Source organism: Lucilia cuprina, chromosome 6, assembly GCF_022045245.1.
Source record: "Lucilia cuprina isolate Lc7/37 chromosome 6, ASM2204524v1, whole genome shotgun sequence".
Classification (NCBI taxonomy): Eukaryota; Metazoa; Arthropoda; class Insecta; order Diptera; family Calliphoridae; genus Lucilia; species Lucilia cuprina.
Genome location: NC_060954.1, coordinates 31,508,479 through 31,519,464, shown reverse-complemented (window position 1 = coordinate 31,519,464; position 10,986 = coordinate 31,508,479). Strand labels below are relative to the sequence as shown.

The 10,986-nt window shown below is 25.8% G+C and overlaps 1 protein-coding gene across 7 annotated transcripts in view; it reads left to right on the top strand.

Moving 5' to 3' along the window:
* Nucleotides 1–10,986, top strand: part of LOC111675348 (tyrosine-protein kinase Src42A) — a 101,789-nt gene that overhangs the window by 78,988 nt on the left and 11,815 nt on the right. The gene's annotated exons all lie outside the window — the stretch shown is intronic.

The following is a 10,986-nucleotide window of genomic DNA, read 5'->3' as shown; positions in this document are numbered from 1 at the left end:
TATTTGGAGAACCATAAAGAAATCGAAAGTTGAACATCATATAAGGCAAGTAATTCTTGTCGGGAAAGGGGACACAAAAAAATATTTGTAGATTTTTTCTTTTTGAATTGATTTATTATCAAAATTTTTGAAATTAATATCTGTTTGCGATTGTTTTTAGTGATTTTGTTTAGCTTTTCACTTAGAATGAATATTTGTTCTTAAAAAAATATCTAAAGTAAGATATCAGATGTTTTATTCATGCAGTAAACTGCGATATCAGTTTTAGATTTACTAATTTACTACTCGATCCAAGTTCTCTGTTGATTGGAATGCAATAAATTTTGTTATGAAAAAATTTAAATATTTTCTGCTTTTATACTAGAAAAATCCGTATTTAACTGCTTGTACTTGTACCCTTTAAGAAAAAATACTTTTATTAGAATTAAAAACTATACATTTTCTTTTAACACTCACTGTATGTTAAAATTTATGAATTTTATTTTGGCTTCAGTATTTTTCTTATTTATACCATAAATAAAAATTAATATGCACTAACTGCACTTGGCTTTAGGAATCAATGTTAATTCAAAGCACCATTTTTAACATAATTTCAATCAGTTGTTGTACAGGTAGTTAATTATAATTTCCTCCTATATTCCATTCGATGTCATTAATATTTATAATTAATAAATTGTAACAATAACAATTGTAAACAAAATTATTGTTTATAAAAAGAGTTTTTATGTAATTTCAATTTGTAGCAATTAAAAAAATGTGAACCAGTGTGAACAAATATATCATAATGGTTTCATAACTTACTATATATATCTGGATCTATACTAAATGATGTATTAAAAGTTTTAGTCTTCAGATACATTTTAACAAAAGCATACATATGAAGTGTTAATGGAGTTGTTTTTGGGTTTGTTTGAAGTCTATAGACCGATTTTATTGAAATTTTCAAAATATTATCTTGTATTTCCTCTTATTTCCAAATTTAAAGAAGAGAAGAGCCTCAGCTTGAGCCCTTAAATTTTGTATATACAACTTTGACACCCATATAAATCCATATAAACACTTTAGTTCAGTTTGAATATTTGAGACAAAAAATGAGGCCCATTTTATTTGTACGATTAATTACTACAGAAAGGTGTATGCAATGCAAACTTATAACGATAACTGATATCTTCATAAAGTCAATGTGGTGTTCACATTAACCTTTTGAACAGACGTTGCTGACATTAAATATTTTTTTGAATTTTCAGCAATAACAGCTGGTGATAGTACCACATTACACCAGATGTTGTAATTGATCTCGCAAACCAAATATAAATTCGTTACAACTGATTTTTTGTTATACATATCTGGCTCAGGGTGGTCCCGTTTGTATAGAGGAAAAACATTTATTTAAATTTATCGAAGCCTCTGTACGCTACCAAAGCATTGCGAATAAAGAATAAAGAAGCAATCCTAACAAATAAGTAGATGTTTGGTATAAATTGTATTAATATTTCAGTTAAACTGAAAAATTTTATTGATAATAGAATGAAAACATTAAGTGTTATATATAATTGTAAAGTTAAAGAAATTACGTGTATGTATGTTAGATAAATATAGCTAGCAGAAAACCAGGGGCAAAATAGAGTTTAAAAAATAAAATACAAAACATAACGAAAAATAGAAAGAACAATTTCAGTGAAATTGTATGAGGTTTATAATGTAATAATTTCAATTTTAAAAACTAAAAAATTTTCCGAAAAAATTATGACATTTGTAATAATTTTGGAGTTGTATACAAATGTGTTATGTCATTAATCAAATCGCCTCCCAAAGACCTTTTATTTGATACTAAATTTGCAAATGGTTTGTATTTATGTATATTAAAGCGACTCATAAAAATGTTGCTTGATTTACCCCCGTCAAAATATTCGCTGTTATGTAAGATGATGTTACCCAAAATATTTTCGGTTAAGTGTTGTCCATTCGTGAGCTGTAGAAATATATTTTTTAGAAATTGGGTTTCAAAAAAATGCATAAATAGTGTATGTATGCATGTATGTAAAGTGGGAAAAAAGGGCATTTAATTGACCAGACTAAATGGCAGCCAAAGAGATAAGAATAGGCCAATAACACATGTAAACATGTCTTGAAATAAATTGGCAACTAAAATCACCTTTTTCTATTAAAAAGAAAACAATACTCGAATTTGGAAGTAAACATTAACTTTACCAACCAACCGACCGATAAACCATACAATCAATCATAAAACCTTATAATTTCATATATTTTATTTATTTTAAACAATTAATAGTAAAAAATAGAATTAATAAAATTACTAAGTTAAATATGTACTACAGCTTTTAAGATCTATACAATTTTCATTATAAATCAATTTTTCCATTTTTAATATCAAGCAATGCTAAATTGGCTAATACGTCTTAAATTTTCACATTGATATTATGAAATTAAACTTATATTTTTGGAAACTATTTTTAAACTCGGCTTTTAACTTGTTTTAACATTGTTGTAGTACATTTGCATTTTTCGTTTCGTTTTTTTTTTTTAATTGCAAAGCTGTAAATATTTTTCAATTAACAGTTTTAGACTTTAGATGGCAAAACAAAATTTGCTTGCTTTTAATTAAAAGTTCTTGACTTTACGATTTGTAACGACTAGATGTTTTTTGTTTAATCATAAAACCAGTTAAATACGCTATAAATACAATTTAATTTGGCCATTGAATTTAAGTGGTCGCACAATTTTCAAGGAAAATATAAAATCTGCCAGATAAAAAACTGTTTATAGCAAATTAATGCTTTTTTTGTTAATTTAAATATCACTTCAATACTTTCATGAACACTCAGACTCCCATTAGGGTATTGAGTTGCAGAATAACTTTCAGGAAGAAACTTTTAGAAATGGCAAAAAACAAAATCATAAAATGTGCATTTATACAATTGTTAGAAAATTTGAAAAAGAAATAAAATGAAAATAAAACAGTAACCACACGAAATATTTTTTTTATTATTTGTGTAATAGAATATAGAATTTCTGCATTGTTTTCCTCTATTGTCACGTTTCACGTTGCCGAGTACGTTTTTAATTTCAAACGTTAGTAAAATTTAATAGATTTAATAAATATTCGATTCTATTGTTTTATATGTACATACATTTGGGTTTAGAAAAATAGTTTCATTGTACAACTTATATTGTTTTGTCTAACACCCACAATTTGTAGACTAGCCCGTTCTGATCTAATTTTATTAGGTGTATCCCTGAAGTTTTATATACCGTTTGAAATGTTAAACATTTTTAGTTGCATGTATAAAAATGACTTGTTCATTTGTATAACGAAAGTTAATCCAATTTGATTTAATATTTTAAAATTGATATTTATTTTTATTTTCATTGCACAGTGGTGCAAATTATATAGTAAAAGGTAGAATAACGTCTTACAACTTCTCAAGTATTTTGATAAAATAGTGACCACGACTACTTTATATAAAAAAACAATGCATTATTTCGATAGAGGATAATCGTTGTTGACATTTACAAAACTAATTAATCAATTAAAATGAAAAAATATTTTGAATATGCTATAATCTCCTAATTTTCTTAAATTATAAATTAAAAGTTCTGTATCCACATATATATGTATGTAGATTTAGAGATGCCCTGAATTTGTTTTGAAAAATTATAAATTAATTTCTAAAAAAATAATATACATATCTTGTAAAATTTACTTTTCAAAAAGTATATGCTTGTAAATAAAATAAATAAACAAGTAAGTATGTAGTATATGAATATAAATACACAGTATAACATGTACGGATGTATCTATTTTTATTTTGAAAATTTGTTAATTGGTTTTTAACCTGTTATTTGTTAAAACAATGCAAAAGTTAATGATTGTCATTATAAACACTAGTTACTCACTCACTCCATGATATTTATAAAGTTGCTGCTGGTGTTTTTTGCTGTTGAATAATGATGTTGTTTGGAAATTATTTTATTTTCAATTTTGATGCTGTGGCTGTTGAAAGTTTTTCTTCTTGTTATAAATATTAAAGTTGTAGCTTGGCGCCATCATCAATTAACTTCTAAAAAATAACATTCAATCATTCACTCACTCTCCGGTGGTGCCACTGTTTTTTTTTTTTTTTTTTTTTTTTTTTTTTTTTTTTTTTTTTTTTTTTTTTTTTTTTTTTTTGTTATGAGGAGAAACATACGTTCAGTCCATCATCACTAATTAATATTTTTAATTGAAATTGATCTGCACACTTTTTAAACAACATGTTACATACATAAATGTGTCAGTGAATACTAATTTGTATGTAAATTTTTTCTTAGACACATTTAATAAAATGTACATTTAAGATTTATATATAATTTTTACGTCGTCTATACTTTAAATATTTAATTAAAGGTGCATCAGTAATGAAGTGATTTAATTTTGACTATTGTATGGAGAAATTTAATAAAACCAATTCATATCCATAAATTTAAAAAAATATATCTTATTTACTTTTAGAACAACCTTCGTACCCAGTATTCATATGAACATATGTATATGCATTCGATAACTGTTGCATGTTAAAAATTTTATTTTTTTTTTATAATTTTGGCAAGTCGTGATTATATTTCTGTAATTGTTTATTATTAGAGAAATAGTTGTTATATCTTTGAATACATAAGTATTTCATTTTAAAGGAAATTCAAAAACTGTAATTAATATTTATATTACAATACAATGCACCTTTTACGAACAAATTTTTTGTCATTATTAGTACAATAATGTTAAATTAAGCCTAAGTATTATAAATTGTTATTAAAGTAGTGACTTTAAAACTAGTTCTTTCTAAAAATTGTAAAAAAAAACAATTGTCAAATTTTATAATTTTTGTAGCAAAAGGCTATTTAAAAAATGTTGTCTTAAGTAAGGTCTTACTCATAACAATTCATCAAAAAATTGTTATTAACTATTTTTATACAAAGTTATATATTACAACATTGTTTTTTAAAAAGAAATATTCAGAAATCACCATTAGTTGTATTATAACTAAATGATTCTAAAACATGTATTAATCAATTAAAAAAAGAAAACTATATTTTATAAAATGTGACAGTATTTATGTGTTTGTTAATAAACCAATCATTCAGACAATTAAATTGACAAATTGCATTTGTTTGAGCAGCTTTTATTTATTGTTTATACACAAATACTTTGTAATCGAATTGTCAATAAATATTATTGACGCATTTAATGTTTCTATTTAAGTATTTTGGTTGTTAAACAATAAATAATTTTTTAATTAAACAATAATCTATAAAAAAATCTACATAAAATATTGTATATATTTGATAAATTGTATTAATTTTATTTATTTCTTTTCTTTTTCAGGTAAGTGTCAGATGTAACAATGTTATTGAAATTAATTACAATAAGGATAAGTATTATAATAAATTTGAGTTCTATTATATTTTTTGTGTTATAGACATGACAATCAGTCAAACATTGTCTGATGTTCTTTTTATATGCTATCAAGCTGTCAAAATTTGTTTTTGTTTTTCTACGTTTTAAAAGAAATAATCAGATGTATTTATGAGTCCACTGTATTAAAACACTTTGAACTCTGGTTTGACAGCGTCAGTTGCGTAAATTTTCCATCTGTATTAAAAATACTAAATTACATACGATTTTCATGTCTCCAAAAATACGTTATTTTTAACTTATAATGACTCGATTAACAGATCACAGACTAAATGACAAATTCTACTCGTAATTGAAAAGATCCCAGCAAACAATAAATATTAGCTTCGTCATTAGTTTATCTGAATAACTGAAATAGCTAGAATGTTTAACCTATCATACTCCACTCTAGAGTGAAATAAAACGAGACTGTCAAATTAAAAATATTGTTAATGAAAAGAAAAAGAAAAGCAATTTTCTGGATAAACGGATCAATAATAGTGGGCGTGACTAGGTTCACCCATAGTAAATACTTGTTGTAGGTAGTGCGAAAATATAATTCCGACCGCAAAATAATTCTGTTTGTAATAATCTGGAAAAGTTTTTCCATTAAATTTCTATTGCACTTTGCACAATAAATATATTGTATAAAGAAATAAAATTATTAATTTATTAATTTAAGATGATGATTTGTATGTCATTTTTATTATAAAGATGTTAAAAATACGATTTTATGCCCCAAACACGCACAATAAAAGTGCTAAAAGGAAATCATTATTAATTGTATTTGGCGTGAAATGTTTTATATGTATGTCAGCAAATATTTAATTTATTATTTCAGTTTTATTGACAGTACAAACAAAAAGCGTGTGTGCAACGTCATATAAAGAGAGTTGCCGTTTTGACATATTAGTTAAATATTTCCCTTTAAGTTGCTTGTAAGTTAGACTTTCCACATGTTCTATTTGTATTATAATAAGCATAATATTACATATATACTGATAGATATATTGGTAATACTTTACTATTGTTTTGAAAATGTATGATATTAAACTGAAATTTTCTGGCAACTCTCTGTGCAAGTATTTTTTTGTCTCATCTTCATATTATACACTTCTCTATCTACTCTTTGCTCATGAATCACCACCAATCAGACCAATTTATTCAAATGCAAACAAACAACGAATTGAGTAGATTATAAATGCGAATTGAATTTGTTGTACTTTTTTATTTAATATTTAAAAGCCATATTAACAGTTATTTTATTATTTTTTGTTCATGGACATAATGACGCTAATAAATTCTTGAGGTTGTTAATAAAATATAAAATATATAAACAACTCAAAAAAGTACGATATTAATTCGCTTATATCTGTTAATAAAATTCTTTAAAATACTTGAATATAATTTTGCTAAATAAATGTATTCAAATACAGGCCTCAAATTTGAGCAAATATTTAAAAATTGACATTGAACTGAATGTATGAATATTTTTAATGAATATATACGCAATATTGTAACATATTAGACACACAGCAATTGTGAGCAATTGAATACAAAATAGGTTAAATGAAAACTCAAGATCACAGTTAGCAGAACCTTCGATGGTCCTTCTATATATTCTGATCATTGCAATATTAACATTACTATTTTTATTTTAGAAGCAAAGTGCACAAATTTAAATCATAATTGTGTTTGATCAAGAAAATGTGTTCTTTATTTTTGTGGCATACATACATATTTCTTTCTTAACGCTTAGTATAAATATATAAGAATAGGCACAAATTAGTATTCTAACGTTTTATTTCTTTTAAATTCCACAATTGTTGACCTATTTCATATGTAATAAATTTTTTTTTCTAATTGTTTCTGTTTTTCTTTTGATCCAAAAACTTGAAAAAATGTAATGTACGTGTTGTTCTTAATTGTAGAAAATGTTGTGTCACAATTTGCAACATTTAGTTAAACATTTTTATAAAACTATCAAATGTTATTGTGACTAGTAATGTCACTTGTCTGGACAAAAGAATGGATGATGTGTGTTTATCATTAACATTTTATAAGTTTTACTTTATATACAATCTTACGTTCTTATTTCGAAATACAATTTTTGTTTTATAATTAAATTTAAAATAGAACCAAATGAATGAATGCATTGTAAAAAAAATATTTAGAAACAACTTGGTTTAAATGTATTTTATTATTTATACTTTTCTTGGAAAGTTGAATATAAAAATGTTTTATTTAAAATAGATTAAGGTGAGGTTAACGGCATTTGTTGCACACAAAATATAAGCTTGTGGGTGTCAATCAAAAAGCGACGAGAAGTACAATTTAATGTTGTTGCTGCAACAAAAACAAAACTCCTAACACATTTTCACAAATGTAGAAAATAGGTTAAATGTATTACATATGAATGTACATATGTACACAATGTAGTTCAGTGATGTAAGATTTTGTATGTTTTACAAAACTCCAAAAAATTTTAGATTTACAGCAGGGCTGCCAAGTATTTTGTTTTTTATACAATAGATAGTATAGTAACTATATTGTAGGAGCAAATATGTTAACAGAAGTTTTTACTATATCGATTAATCTTTGTCAGAAGTTCGGAATGTTAGTTGTTTCCTTGTATGTATGTAGAGTAACACTAGACAACATTGAAAATACCTTTTAAATAAAAATAGCTCATTTCAATGTATTTCACCCGCTGAATTCAAAAGTGTGAAGCCTTAGAAAAAAAAGATCCTCGAAAACATCAAGACAATCAATTACAAATATCAACAAGCATAGATTTTAAAAGAAAAGGCATCGTTTTTTTTATAAAATTATATTATCGTTGTATTATGTGTCATTAATAATTCACAGACATTTTTTTTTCGAAACAAGACGAATTTCCAATTTTAATCGAAATATATATAAAGTTAAGTAAATAATATTTTTACCAAAATCGAAATATCTCGGAAACTAGAGCTAACCGGAAACTCCATAACAATTTTTAAAATCAGCGGGTAGAAATACTAAGGAATTAGCTATTCTTATTTACACACACACATAAAAAGTTGACTTGTGTAATTACTAATTAATTGTAAATTTGTTATTTTTGTAATGATGTCTAAACATTAAACATGTTAAATTATAATTTAATTATACATGAGGAATTCATTACATTGGTATATACATATGTATCATTTGATTTTTACTCCTTCGTTCTAGTGATTGCTTCCAACTCCTCAGAATTCATAAATATTTAAGTAATAGACATTGTAAATGTTATTTATTTAACGACTCTTGTGGTTTTATTTATAAACTACGAACATAATTAAAATTTTCCCCTAGAGATAAAAATAAAAAAACCTCAGCTCAGATACTTCATAATTATTCAGAAATAATACTTACAGATTCACGATGGCATTTAGTTTGATTTTATAGAGATGGTGTTGTTGATTAGTAGTCTAACTGATAATAACAATATCAGCAGCAGAGAGCAATAGTAGGGGCGATTATTTAAAGTATATACTATATATACTTAAGTATATACTTTATATAAGTATATACTGTATATACTTTCTTCACATAAAATACTTTCTAATTTACGAACTAATTTAAAAATAGTGACTTGACATTTTCCAGCCACATTTGCACGAAAATGCACTTTTAAACGTATAGTGTTTACTAAAATTTTCAATATTTTCCTCTTCGGAATTTGAAATACCGTGAAACATTCCAATAAAAGTCTTCATCTTTCAGAAGAATTAATGTGATCTACATAAATATATGTATTGCAATGTTCAAGGTTATCCCTAATGCCAATGCAAAAGGTAATATTATCCGACATGCATACATACAAACATACATACATACATACATACATACATACATACATACATACATACATACACACATATTCTTAACCATCCTCCATCCAACTCCACAAAAGTTAAAAAAGAGCAAAAAACAATACCCTAATGAATATACAATTTATGAATGCATTTTAATGTAACATCAAATATGCAAGTAACAATGTTTGTTAGTCGGTTGTTGTATGTACATAAATTTGTGTTTAAGTTGTTTGTTATATTTTTAGAAAAACCACATTTGGTATTGGTTTAAAAATAGTATTAATGGGTAAAACTGAAGAAAAAACAGATTCAAAGCGCTTACAATCTTAAAATAGAAATAATAATAGTAGTGGTGGTATGATTAGTATGGACATAGTTAAAGAAACAATTTTTCTTTGCAAACAAGTGTTTTAATTTTAAGCAAAGACTTGTTCGTACTTGCGTGTACTTGTATGTACATTCATCCATCGATCTATACCGATCGTCATTCGTCCAGGCATATACACGTAACGATAATACAGATTTGTAAAGAGTGAGTAGAGTTAGTGAGTACATTTGTAGCTTGTTAGCCATTTCTTGTTGGTCTACACTTTTGTGGTATAATCGTCATGAATGCGTGAGCGCCTGCGCATTGGTATGCATTTGATTTTTGTTAAATAAAACATAAAAAAGACGCTCAGCTAGCTCAAACTTTTAAGGTCGTCTTTTAGTCATATATACGTATCTATGTATCTGTGTCTTATATGTAGACATTTTTTTGCATTTGTTAGTTAGTTGTTGTCAGTTTTGTGTGCTGTTCATTGCTATCTAAAAATATCGACAAAATAACAACATAAATAAACATGAGTTTTTTTCGAGATACCACGTCTATGAAGAAAAATTAAGTTTCTGTACAAATCAAAGTGCAAACAGCAGCAGCAACACCAACAACATGAAAATTACATGACTAAAACAGCAACTAGCCACAACAACTAAAATCGTAACACATCTCAAATGTGGCTTGTTACATTGGCAAACTAATGATGGCGCCAAACATCCATCTATAACATGCTTAAACTGCTAGATACACTTGCGCGGATTCACACACACTTGACCAGCAGATATCTAAAGAATGACTTTTTAAACGCTCACTGGAAGTGATTTTATTTAGATAGATATGTATCTGTATGTACTACTCGTACAATTATTTAATTTCCTCCTTTCCATTGGTTTAACAATTAAGAATTCTTTGTGAATTCGTTCCTTCTTTATTTATAACCCAATAAATCCCATGTATGTATGTATGTATTTATATGTAGAATTTTATGCTCACAGCTTTGAGATTTCATTTTAATACTAATGAATAAAAATAATAAAGAAACTTAAACTTGAAACCGCATATAAACCCTTATTTGATTACTAAATGTAATTTGCAGTGTTATCCCCAAACAATTTTAAACCTCTGACCAAGTCCACTTTTTGTTAAACTAAACTATTTCGGATCATTGAGAAACTGTAAATACAGAAAATTTTTTGAAAGCCTGATTAAAAATTATTTACACGTACAATAATATCAATAAAACATAAATTATTTAATTCAAACAATGCGTAAATTTATTCAAATGTTTTAGAATTTTACATTTAAATATTGGCATAATACTCGATTGTCATTATTATTTCGAATACCATTTAAGAGTTTTTTTCCAATAGTGA